Genomic DNA, 14,552 nt, shown 5'->3' with positions numbered 1-14,552 from the left:
GATTCCGCATTCAGTTCAGATTGGAAGCTAATAAAAAACCAATAACTTTTTCAATCACATTCTAATTATAAATTATTTTCAAATGTAATCTTTAATTGTTTGAATATTTATTTACTATAAATAAACTTTTGAACGCAGATGGGACATATCGTCCATATATGTAGCATAGTGGCTTTGAAAAAATGTACATATACTTGCATTTTTATATAAGTGTAATTTGGATCTGAACATAAAAGTAACACAAAGCAGATAATAGGTTATATAATAAACTCTTTATTGCGCAAAATAGAAATGTATACAGAATGTGCATATACAAAAGGTGGTCTTATCGCTAAAGGTAACAATAACAACAGATAACCTGCATAAAGGAAATTAAAACAATTAATTTTAAAGCTTCATTAATTTTAAAGTTATAAACCTGTCCAATTTACTTCATGACAGCATTTTGTTGTTATATTTTGTTTCCAAAGAGGGTTGACGCTAGGCAGGCGGCTGGTCGTAAAACTAAGCCAAATCTTTTATATTTCATATAGATAAAAAACATATTACGTCGACCCCAAATAATAATTGGGATAAGGGTAGGAAAATGATGATTTTGTTGCTTCATATTAAATTTCTACGAAAAATCTATTTTATTATAAGTTGGTTGTACTATTAGTCCGCTATAAGTCTATTATTACCCAAAGAATTGTTAATTTTGTACAAATATTACATTTTGTATAATATTGAATTTAGACTGTTATTCGAATAGTATTAGTTGGTAATTCACAAAAGTATTTTAAACAGAAAAACAATAAACAATCAACAAGTAGTTTGTTATGACATTCAGGAATGGTGTTGTTATTATTCTTCAATAAAAACTACTGCTATTATCTACTTTACGGGAGGCCTATATCAGGCAGTAAATAATTAACGACTGATATAATACTGCTATTATCGAATGTTTTTGAAAAAAGTTGACAGTGGTCAATTATTTAAAACAGTATTATGGAATGAAAGTAATACAATTCGATGAAATAAATATGGAAATATAACTCAAACTAAAAAAATATATCATTACAATTTTTTTGCTAAAGTTAAGTTTTCCTTCCAGACTATAGAAATATTAATATTGATTAATTAATCGCAAGAATAGAAAAATAAAAGATAAATTAAATCTTACTATACGCATCTTATTTACAATATTTTATACTAAAATAGATGAAATGTCATTATCTGGCTACATTACATACGAACAACTTGCCATATACAAAAATGTTTGTTGACAATCAAAATACAAATTACAAGAATAAAATTTTTTAAAGGATAAATATGTATTTAGTAGAACAAATTGAAGTAAATAAAATTAATCTTCCTCACTGATAATAGTTCAATAATGTTTAGTATAATTGTAAATTAATAATAGATGAGATTGTGTGGCAGGCATAAATGGAGTTAAACGCGCCCTCTCGCGGAGATAACCTCAAACATCGCGTTGGCGGAAGATGGCCGTCGTGTGCCGAACGGTGCTCCGATTGTTTACTACGATATTTTAAGTTTTACACGAAATACAGTGACGAATTACTGGAAACTAAGTGAAAAAGTTGTAATAGATACTATTATAACGCGTCTGAGCACTATATCGTGTTGTTTCATTAAAATTTTCACTTAAAAAGTGCGGCGACGATTGTGAGTGAAGCTACTAGTTTTAAGTCAGTGTTTTTGAGGAATGTTGTGATTCAAAGTGGATAGTGCGTTTTTAAGTGGATTTTGAACCTGGAACAACTGCGTTCATCGATAAAGGTAAAATTTATATAAATTAAAGTTGTAGGAAACTTAGAATTTGTTTACTTCGTTCCGCGCATGTTCGGTAAGTGCATTGAAACTTGAATGTACTTACAACTTCATACATACTTATTAAAATGTATTCAAAATTTAAATAATGAATCAATTCTATAGCATTATATTCTTATTGGAATGACTACATGTAGGTATATTTTTCGTCACTTGAGTAAAATTACTCATCATATTTCATCCTTGCCTTCATTTACATAGATTTACATAGAATAAATAATATATAAGGAGAATATCTAATAAATAATTATGTTCATCCTATTACATATTATGTTTCTATGATATTTATAGAATTTTATTTGTATCGTAAAGTTGGTATGTGGGTATGTACTTACTGCCTTTTTTACTTCTGGGTCATTGAACCAATATCGTGATTCGATCTTATACAGCCTCCACTCTGGATGCATCTAGTCTCGTTTCTATTATGTTAGTAAATTCTTACGTAATTAATTTACACCCGTTTTAATAGAGTATTTCTTATTTGAAATTAGTGAAATGATGTTGTTAAATAGGTACTTAATTCAAGTGTCCCTTCAACTGTTATTATGTTTGTATTATTGTATATTAGGATCTATCTAATCTGAGACACATACCTATATCTCTATATTTTTTTTTTATCTTCATGTAATGCCCCTTGTGGGGTGGACAGATAGGTATGGTACATATAAAATTATTAATGTAAATTCTTGTTAAATGTCTCTCTTGTTATCCATCTATCTATCCATGAGTAAGTCAAGTTAATTGATATAAATACTTAAATACTACTTACTTTATTGATATAAACTTTGTGTGTATATATGTCTAATTACTTTTTTTTTTAAGCAGAAAAAAATATAATTAGATAACAACCTTAAAATATTCATTAAAGGTAAAAATAAATCTGCTTTATATTATTATTTAGCAAACAAATTAATTGTATCTTTACCTATATAAATAGGTATAAAAAGAAATACTGTAATAAAAAGGCTTTCAAGGAGATATTCTAATATGAATTATTTATAATTTGTTTCATTCATGTTGAATTGAAAATACAATAATTAGTCAATATATTTATTTATAATTATTATATTTATCACTCCATATTACATAGTTTAAAAGGCAGACTAGAATAAATTTATCACCTAGGTATATTAAATTTAAGTAGTAGTTTAAATAAATTTAAATAAATGTACTAAATTTATTTAAATTTAAACATGGCATGCATAAATATGAAATTCATGTTTTTAAGTAGATATTATATGTGAAATTTGGTGGAGGTAATAGAGAGAGGGAGAGAGAGAGAGAGAGATGGACAAAGAAAAGGTCATCCACTGTCTGAAAGATGACATCCATAAAAGAGAAGTGAGCTCAGGTATAACAACTATCAATCAGTGGAAAGTAATCCCAAACAAATGGAAAATATTACATTTAATTGCATTGGCAATTCTGAACTCAATTATGTTTTGTTTTTTGCTATTAATAGAGTTCATACCATATTAATTTTATCAGTAACAGGATATAAATTTTTAATTTTGTGTGGCAAAATCACTTCTGAATAACAGTATAATTCTTTAAATATATTATTTATTCACTAAATCAACAACATTTTTTTAAACATCATCATCATGTCATTAATATGTACTCATTGAATTTGTTACCATTGAAGATAAATCAAATATTTATATAACATTCCTTAGTTAATTGTATAAATATAAAAGTTAAAAAAATATCAAATTTTTAATTAATTTCAGAATGGCAACATTCATTAATAACAAGGTTGCCAAGATTTAAAATGTATTACTTGTTTAAAAGAAGAAAGAAGCAGAAAATCAGTTTAAAAAGCATATTGGAGAAGACAATTTAATGTGAAAATTAATAACTATATAATTATAATTAACAAATATATTATTCAAAATAACACTGGAGGAACATAAAGAGAATTGAAATAGACTCATTCAAATATTGCATTGTTCTAAAAATAATACTTTTGTGCATTGTGTATTTAAAATTAAATACAAGCTATGGTTAAAATTATATATATATTAAATAATATATACTGTAACTATGTATTGTACTTATTTACTTTTTTTATTAATATTTATAAATTATAAATAGATATTAAACTCTGCTACAAGCCCTGCTACTAGGTATGGATTTCCCCCCCTAAGATACTTAAATCCACTATTTCTTTTTGTATTAAGATTTCCTTGAACTGTATGCAGTTGTATGGAGATGCCTTCATTTACCGCGTCGATACCGCGGACGTGCAAATTTTAAACCGCTCTAATTAAATTTACTATCTTATTATATCGTGACGGTAAAATCTTATCTCTCCCACATCGTAATAATTACAATTAAATTTTTTTTTTCACACTGACCTCGATGATAGAAATTTTTTAATTTCGTTTTATTTCTTTACCTTTGTTACTTCATAACTCCGTCATTTATAAACCAGTTTAATTTTTTTTTATCTAAAATGTTCTATATGATTCCTATAGAATTTTTATCAAAATTGGTTCTGTAATTTGGGTTTTAAATCAAAATAACTGATTTTGACGCGATTAAAATTTTATGTATTTTTTGTAGAACAAAATTATAAATAATTTTTATATGTAATTCGCAATGCAACTTCCGTATCACATTTTTCGCTCACGCCAATCTCCGAAACTGATCAATCAAGTTTGATGAAATTTTGTAAACGAGTATTGTTTACTCCTAGACAGATAGAACAGTATTTATCTGTATAAAAAATAGACCTGTGGGGTTACTCTTAAAAGAAATTCCAATAGATCGATATTGGAATTGAAATGTTTCACATTCTCGAATTGCAACACTAGCGACATAATTTTTCCGTTTTGTTCTAATATATGCATATTATAAAAACTTGCCAATACAAACTGTCAACAGTTCCCAATTTAAACTTAATTCCTAATTGTTATTTCATGAGTGCAGTATAAAATTGTCATCGGCATTAGATTGGATTCAAGAGTAGGCCTGCTGGTAGGTGGCGGTAGAGATCAAAACAACTTTTGTCTGGTCAGCTAATAAATTCAACGTAAGGGAACGAATAAAATATGCCGTCACGTACCTACAGAAAATCCGCTGCATAAAATCTCGCGCGCTCGATGGCGTCGTGTGAATAAATTAAAAATTTCATCAAAATGCCCACTCATGCGGTGTGGTTGACGATATCAGTATTCAGATCAATATTTCATAATAATTGGCCATGTATACGAGCGCTGATTGGTTAATTTTTATGCGATACAGTATGTTCATTACAATTTTCCTTTGTTCTGTTAAAGTATTTAAAAATATTGAATCACAGAATGCGAACTCGCTAGTTGCATGTTAATTGTAACGCATACGTCTTTACGTTCTAATTTTAAAAAAATTAAAAAAGAAAGTGGTTCCCAAGTCAGTTGAATTTTTCTTTTTTATATTTCTTACGTCATAACTACGTCGGTTATACACCGATTTGTATTTTTTTTTATCCTAAAAGACATACTTACAGATTGGTCCCATAGAAATTTTATAAGATTTTTTTATGCATCTTAAAATGGCAAACAAGCTGACGGGCCCACCTGATGGAATGTAACCGTCGCCTATAGACATGAACTGTACCATGAACATAACTATATTGTTTCTTTCATAATACCCCCACGCGTTGCTATTTCTGAGGATTTAGGTGTTATACTTCTGTACCTTGTAATTTCACTGCCATCAAATCAAAGAATAGATTGAATAGTTTAGTTTCTAAATCAAAATAACTAATTTTGCTACAAATGAAGTCGGTTTTTTGTGGAAAACAATTTTAAATTCTAATTTAATCTATTAATGGATGATAATTGAATGGTAACCCCGCCTCACTATCGGTATACACTGTTGGGGTACCAGTCAGGTTGGCTCATCGTAACGACTTCATCAGAATGGTTTCCAAGAGGGACTGCGTGCAGGTCAACTTGACAAACTGTGTAGCTAATAATGAGCCCATCAGACTCCATTACTTACAGTTCCCTCCCCAATACCGATGAATCATAGAATGCACGCTTCCTAGCTTCGTGTTAATTATAACAAGTAAATGTAATATGACATATAAGTAATGTAATAAATTGGTACTGTTGGAACATGGAACAGTGTTTTACCATACAGTATGATTCACGTGAGTTATTATTATTCAACTGCTGTTTATTATTACATAACATTAATATATGTTAATTACATTGATGTATAAATAACCTAGATATATAATTAGAGATAAGTAATCAAAAAATAAAAAAAATATAATTAAAGATAAAAAAATTTCTTTGAGATCACTGCCAGCTGGTATGGTGCCTAGGATACTTGCTGCATTTCCACGCTGAATAGCAATGGAAATGCGTTGACCCAAGTATAGGCTAGCGTACAGTGTTTTTAATTAATTTATTTATTTATAATTGTTATGATTATTATTGTTATTACACGTCAACTAAATATGTTATTACAAGTCAACTAAATGGATTATTAACGATGGAGAAGAGAAAAAAAAACATCCTTTTTCAGTTCTGTCATTGACACACAAAAAGTTTTTTTTTTTTTTATAATACCATAAACAAAGTTAGGGTTGCTATATAAAGTTCACATTAAACTATACTTCAACAATAATCTATGGTGATTAACGCAGAGCCCCCCGTCGTTTATTTAAACCGGATTTATATTATGAAACCAGTAAAATTGATTAAACGAAATTAACTGAGTAAAGAAATAGAGTTCTTTGATCTTTTTAAACCAATTTTTTTACTTAATACTTTAATTTGATAGTTTCACGAAATTACTGATATATTGATTATAATAAATTAAATTTACAATAATTTTATCTTACATTTATGAAAAAAATATATATTGTTGACTCTTAAAGATTTCTCTGTGATATCAAATTTTAATTTTAGGAATAGATTTACAAAAAAATAAACACAAAAAAAACTATGTAGTAATCAAATGTTTAGTGAGTCTAATAATGTTTCCTATGTAATTTCCTATATGCCAAAATCTATAGAGAATTATAATACAATTACTTTAAACACCTTTTAATAAAATTCACTTTTGTTTATTCATGAACAGATGTAAATCACACTTTTGTAGTAATACGTCTAAACGTGTATTGAACACCGATCTATTGCATGTTTAATATTTTTATCGCAACTTTAACCTTTGTGGTAAGACGGCTAGTGTTTTGAAGTAGAGATGTCTGCAGTCAGAAATCATAGCTCTATCAGTAATAAAAACTTTTATCACTGACGATAAATACTTTTTTATCACTGTTAACAATATGGAATTAAATTTATTACACTATTTTTTATATAAAAAAAACAAGCTTTTTGCCCACTACTTCGTAAGCGTTAATTTGTACGTTAAAAAGTGGCAAAATAAATGAAATAGACCATAGACCACTAGATGGCATATCAAAATCCTTTCAGAATCAAGAGTAATTTTGATGCTCACACAAACAGACGGACATATAGAGAAAATTTCTAAAAACCATTGGTTTGGCTTCTATTACTCTTATTAAGACTTCATATTATTTTTCTTAAACATCTCCCATGTACAGACAACATCCATATATAATTTTATTATATTAATAAGATAATTACTGTTTACTCTCGGAATTGTCAGTAAAAATTTCCAGAAACTAGTTTCATTTTACATTAGTCGTATATTCATATATCTAAATTTACCCGTTAAGTTTCGATTCTCAAAAACTCTTATGTAATTAGGAAAAAATAATTTTACCCAGTTGGTGGTGTAAAACAAAATATTTCTCATTCTTATAGCAATTTAATATCGATGGCTAATATTGTAAAGATGCATATTTTACGAAAAACCCATAAATATTGTTTATGGTTTATGAGTTACCAAGCCGTAATTTTTATTACGGCATACAATGATATTTTATTATTCATAGTAGTGATTTATCGGCATATGTTAATGTCAATGAGAAATAAATGAGAATTCATAATTAAGTGGCTGCTTATCGTATGTAAAATACAAAAAAATAACAACTCTAATCGGCTTGAAACTCAAATTTATACACAAAATGATAGTGTTTATATAAAATAAGTGCCTTTTACTTGTTACTTCGTCCACATTTTCGGTATATGTATGTTTAATGGCCAGGACAAAAAGTAGCCTATGTCCTTCATTAAATTCAAATATTTCTTTATTCAAATCGTCTTGTTTACAGGCATTTTTAATTCACTTTTTTTTTAAATCCACTGCAGGGTTCGAAAAGTTGTTATTTGTTAAGAAGAGCCCGCAAGAAACTCAATAGTTACTCTTTTAAATTTTCATTAACATTATTTGTATTTATTTAAATGCACTATGTCTAAACATACATGGTCGTTAAAAGCCCATGTATGATCGACTAAGACAATGTACATTTGTCATTTAAGTAGTCGTTTAGTATGTAATAGACTATATTCAATAAGTGTTTCTTTTTTTTTTTCTTTTTTTATTAATAACAATCTTATTTTCATTAAAAGGTAATGAAATGAAATTATATTTATTTGCTAGAAACATTGTAGATATGGTATTGCATTTGTGAAGTTTATAAGATGTCCATTGTGTTTCGCCACATCAAATGGCATGCAAATATTAACTATTGAATTTACGTACAGATAGGTTATTTCATATAGGTAAATTATATATTTAATTTTCAATTATTAACTACATTATACAATACACAAATCACTATTAGTACCAAGTGCACACTTTGGTCATGCATTATAAGCAGTCAGTAAAGCTATTTATAAATAGTAAAAATGACAGAAATGGCAAATAAAAATAAAATTACAATTTAAATTTCAAACTAAGTCAATGTTACAACATTAATATATACATTTATAGTTTACAAAAATTGATTAATATTGTAAGAATTATATAGATTTGATATGAGGTAGATCCAAAATAATCTTCGGTATTTTATTATAACATTTAATACTCATTCTCTTAAAAGACCTATTATTAACTTTTTCTAAACGATACTTTGGAACAGCAACTATACTATACTTGCCTATACAGGTCCCACAGCGGTAACATCGAAACCGACCAACTCATTGAGCACGTCCAAATGGCTACAAATTCCCTGCTCGAACAGATTCCTTCCGCTGAAGTCGTGATTCTTGGCGATTTTAATGCCCACCATACCGAATGGCTTGGTTCACGTACAACCGACTATGCGGGAAGATCTGTTCATGACTTTGCTTTGGCTTATGGTCTGACGCAGCTTGTTTCCTCGCCTACGCGAATACCTGATGTGTTGGACCATTCACCTTCACTGTTGGACCTTCTGCTGACCACCCACCCAGACAACTATGTGATTTCCGTCGAAGCTCCGCTTGGATCGTCGGATCACAGTCTGGTGCGGAGCGAGGTGCCTCTCATGAGTCCGATTCCACCACGTTCCACGGGTAGACGTCGTGTTTGGCACTACAGGTCAGCAGACTGGGATGAGATGCGGATTTTTTTCGCATCTTACCCATGGAGGCAGGTTTGCTTCACACTGGATGATCCCGACGCCATTGCCGATTCCATTGCTGATGTGGTGCTTCAGGGAATGGAATTATTTATTCCTAACTCTGTGGTGCCCGTCGGCGGGAAATCACAGCCCTGGTATGGAGCCTCTTGTAGAACAGCATCTCGTCTGAAACAGGAGTGCTTCCTAACCTGGGCTAAAGGTGTGGCGTCGCGAGATCCTAACACCAGTGCTCTTAAAAAGAAGTATAACTCTGCCTCTAGGTCTTTCAAAAGAGTTATAGCCACAGCGAAGTCAGAGCATATTAGTAGAATTGGCAAGAGATTGGCTAGTTTGCCCTCTGGAACTCGAGCTTTCTGGTCTCTTGCCAAAGCTGCACAAGGGAATTTCTGTAAGTCATCTTTTCCACCATTGCGCAGGGAGGATGACTCGTTGGCCCAGAACGCTAAGGAAAAGGCCGATCTTCTTGGATCCATCTTTGCGTCAAACTCGACATTGGATGACGGGGAGAAATCACCACCGACCATCACGTGTTGTAGGAGCTCTATGCCTGACATTAAATTCACGCATAGCTCAGTGCGTAGAGCACTTTTCTCCCTCGAAATCCATAAGTCGAGTGGGCCCGATGGTATTCCTCCAATTGTGCTTAGGACGTGCGCACCAGAGTTGGCTCCGGTTCTTACGCGTCTTTTCCGGCTTAGCTACTCATCGGGCATAGTCCCAAAGTTTTGGAAGACTGCTCTGGTGCATCCGATCCCTAAAAAGGGAGATCGCTCAGATCCAGCTAACTATAGGCCCATAGCTATCACTTCCTTATTCTCGAAGGTTATGGAATCCATCATTAACCGTCAACTGCTCCGGTACCTAGAAGAGCACCAGCTGATCTGTGATCGCCAGTACGGCTTTCGACAGGGACGTTCGGCTGGTGATCTTTTAGCTTACTTAACACACCGATGGGCAGTGGCAATCGAGAGTAAGGGAGAGGCCTTAGCAGTTAGTCTGGATATCGCGAAGGCCTTTGATCGGGTGTGGCATAGAGCGCTGCTTTCAAAGCTACCTTCATTTGGGTTGCCTGCGAGACTGTGCATTTGGGTCGCCAGTTTTCTCAAGGAACGTAGCATTAAGGTCGTAGTCGACGGAGCATGCTCTGATTTAAAACCTTTGAATGCTGGTGTCCCGCAAGGCTGTGTGCTATCTCCGACTCTGTTTCTTCTGCATATCAATGATATGTTACAGATAAGTAATATTCATTGCTATGCAGACGACAGTACAGGAGATACATTATATACCGGTCATGCAAAGATCTCGCGGGCACATACCGATGAGTGCCGGAATAGACTTGTGTCTGAAATCGAAACTTCACTCCATCAAGTTTCGATCTGGGGTGAACAAAATCTTGCCCAATTTTAACCCCAAAAAGACACAAGTCTGCGCGTTTACCGCAAAAAAGACGCCGTTTGTCGTATCTCCTCACTTTCAGGGCACTTCCCTTGATAAAAAGTCGAGTCTAGGAATTCTGGGCGTTGATATATCTTGCGACGTCCAGTTTTGCGGTCATCTGGAGGAGAAGGCTAAGATAGCTTCCAAAAAGTTAGGAGTGCTCAATAGGGTGAGACGATATTTCATGCCAGAACACCGCCTGAAATTATATAAAGCCCAAGTCAGGCCGCATATGGAATACTGTTCTCACCTGTGGGCAGGAGCGCCACAGTACCAACTCCTTCCGTTAGACCGCATTCAGAGTCGGGCGGCTCGAATTATCGATAGTCAACGCCTTACTGTCCGGCTTGATCCACTGAAACTGCGCAGAGATGTTGCATCTCTGTGCATCTTCTACCGAATTTATCATGGGGAGTGTTCTGAGGAATTGTTCGGATTGATACCTGCTGCTGATTTTCACCATCGTACAACCCGCCACAAACTAAAGTTTCATCCCAATCATCTGGACGAGTGGCGGTCTTCCACCGTGCGTTTTTCAAGGCACTTTCTTCCACGCACAACCATTCTTTGGAATCAGACTTTATTTCCGAACCGATACGACAACATAACCTTCAAGAAAAGAGTATATTCCTTTTTAAAAGGCCGGCAGCACACCTGCAATGCCGCTGGTGTTTCATGGGCGGCGGTAGTCACTTACCATCAGGTGAGCCGCATGCTCGTTTGCCCCCTGTGTTGTAAAAAAAAAAAAAAAAAAAAAGCAAGTTTTTATTTGTATCTAGCGTTGGGAATACTGAAATCGCATCCCTATATGAGATATGGTATGTATATTATATAGTGGATGTAATAAATAAATATTATACTAAATTTCATAGATAGATTGATTGTTTAATTAAGGTGACGCGGCTTTGTCTAATAAATTCACCGATGAATTAGTACATAAAGTATCCTGTAAATATAAAACTACTGAATGAATTTGAATGAAATTTAGAACACAGGTGGGTTATATATGGACACATAGGATACTTTGAATATTTATGTACTTCGGACAAAGCTACTAGAAACGGCTGGTTTGTTGTCCAAGCAACTGCTGTTGTTTACGTGTTGCGATTCAAAAGGTGAGTTATTCAAACATACAATTAAGCATTCATATTTTAACCTATATTATAAAAAAATGATTCAATTGTCTGCTTATTAATTTGAACCTGAAATAATTCAAATTGTTTATTTAAATTTAAAAGTGCTCGTAAACAAGACTTGTTTACGAGCGCTTTTAAATCTTCATTTTTTTTATGTAAACAAACTTAATAGTTATTCTTTCAAATAATTAAGTTTTATAAGAAAATATTTTTTAAAATAGTTAATTTCGTAAATATCATTTATTAATGGCATTGTTAACGTTAATAATTGCTCCATTTTTATTAGCAGGAATTGAATGAATATAAAACTATGTCGTTTGTTTCCAACAACTGCTTCGATGTTAACCGAAACTTCTTCAGGGTGAAGCTCATTAAATTCCCAACAGTCATACATTAAGTATGTTGATTTTGAACATTTTTAGGTTTTATGAGACATTAAATAAAACAAAATTTTCCAATTATTATAATATTTATAAGTTTTTCGTTTCAACAAATATATACAATGTATTATATATTATTGTAAAATACAATGTGTTTACAATAATACGTATATAAAAATATATACTGATTCAATAGGATAAAGCCACGGGAAACAGCTAGTTTATAATATTAATAGGAATAAAAGGAAAGTAAGGCTAATGAACCCTGTTGATCCCGGCATAGAATAGGCCACCCCTTCCTTTCCCGTGGGTGTCGTAAGAGACAACTAAGGGAGCTATGGTCGACGGATTGCCAGCAGCGTCTACCTTAAAACATCACTAAAATCCAAACTGCGTTTGCCACTTCCCTTGCCTAGCAAACCCCCCCTTAAGGGTGAGACTACGTTCTACAGTGGATAGTTAACGGCCGTTACAACCAGGACAATGAAGTTCCATTAAGAAGTTCTGAGACAGTGAATTAATATTATAGTTTACCGCGCGCAGTTGTCGGGAGCTTTTTTTTTTTCAGTGTATAAGATATCACGGCCGCGTAACAAATCGTGATTAAGCGGCCATTAAACAATTAGTTAGCGCCAGTAATGAGTGACGACTTGGGGGAATTCTCACGCACCTCCGGCCTAATTGAATTAAAAAGTATAATGCTACGTGCTCCCCACTAATTTCTCATGTTACTCCTGTCTTGCCCTGTAAAAAGTAATGGATGCGACTTACAAATGATTTATGTTCTATTTGAAATATTTTTAAAACATTGTTCAGAGTTTGGAAACTCTTTATTTATTTAATAGATTGAAAAAATACCTTCCACTGACTTTGAGCAGTCTTGTGTTTCACTTTAACCAATTTTAAAAATGAGGAGGTCATTAATATGTGTTTTTTATTAAAAAGTTTTAAATAGATCGGCGAATAAAAGAGGACAATGTCCCTTCCGGAGTATGTAATTGATATAATTTAAAACTGGATATACATTAATATGGAGCGAATATGAGGATCGATCATATTGATTGAAAGAAAATATCAAAAGCGTTTCAGAATTCATGCAAATTGAATACTTCCTTTTGAAGTCGTTTGACAGACACGAAGTACAGATACCACATAATGTACTGATGTCCTGGTGGTACTTTTTTTATGCAATTAAGAATGGCAAACAGGCTGAAGGCCCACTTGATGAAAAGTGGTAATTGTCGCCTATAAAAATGAACAGTACCATGAACATCATATATTATACGGTGTCGCCCATGATACTCTTCATGCGTTTCATGTTATTACGATACGATTGTCGCTCCATATACGGGGCCTCTTGTTACTTTGACTCTTCACTGAATATTCTGCCAGATGAATGCAAGAGCAATGCATTGAAGTGGCGTGTTTGCGCCGCGGCGCTTGATATGTCAACATTTGCACGCCCGTCTCCTCTCCACTTTATGTTTGCTCAGTATGTTTATGTTGGCTCATTATGGTTTCATGGCGACCAAGATCTGTTTGCTCATAGTGGACAGTATCTGTTTTAGGATTTATAAAATAAACTAGGCATGAGCCCCATGAATTTTTTCATAAGTAAATTTTACAGTTGGAGTTCTAGAATGGCAACTCCTTACAGGGTAAGGCAGTGCAGGATGATGTCTAAGATGGAGGTACGGCTTCAAATGTGTTGCAGTCTTAGTAAATATATCTCCTTATTTATTTAACACTTTATTGCACCAACATTACAGGATTTATTAAACAATTTTAATAAGTATAGTGTAGTACAAAAGGCGGTCTTATTGTGAAGCAATCTCTTCCAAACAACCTTTGGGTAGAAAGAATTAAAGAATAAATAGGTAGGTTTTTATTCATAAAAAACTGAAACTTACAACCCTATTTTAACTACTACACTGTTTTCTCACTTTTAAATTAGAAATTTACCATAAAAGAAAGAGAAAAAAAGACTGCAATGACCATGACGTGGTGGAATCTGCCAATTGAAGTGCACGGTGTTTTCAAAATGTCGATACGAGTGTTATAATATAAGTCTCCCCCCATTGGGAAGTTTTGTCAGTAGTTCCAATGCTTAGCAGGCGGGTTGGCAACCGCAGTTATACTATTGATGATGTTTTGAGAGAGATTTAGCTACCCATCTTTCAAACATTAAGTTCATTTAGTCGCCTCTTACGACACTCACTGGAGAGGATGCGGTGGCCTATTCTATGCCGGAACCACGTGATAAAGTAATAATATATT

General features: G+C 32.8%; 1 protein-coding gene across 1 annotated transcript in view; it reads left to right on the top strand.

Annotated features, from left to right (window-relative positions):
* Positions 1-1,478: 1,478 nt before the first annotated feature.
* Positions 1,479-14,552, top strand: part of LOC113519441 (uncharacterized) — a 767,542-nt gene continuing 754,468 nt past the window's right edge. Inside the window, exon 1 of the mRNA XM_052897047.1 lies at positions 1,479-1,782. The gene's annotated coding sequence lies outside the window, so the exon portion shown is untranslated. The remainder of the gene's footprint in view (positions 1,783-14,552) is intronic.

The sequence above is a fragment of the Galleria mellonella genome, unplaced genomic scaffold (assembly GCF_026898425.1).
Source record: "Galleria mellonella isolate WM207_F2 unplaced genomic scaffold, CSIRO_AGI_GalMel_v1 utg352, whole genome shotgun sequence".
Classification (NCBI taxonomy): Eukaryota; Metazoa; Arthropoda; class Insecta; order Lepidoptera; family Pyralidae; genus Galleria; species Galleria mellonella.
This window is presented reverse-complemented; position numbering and strand designations above follow the sequence as displayed.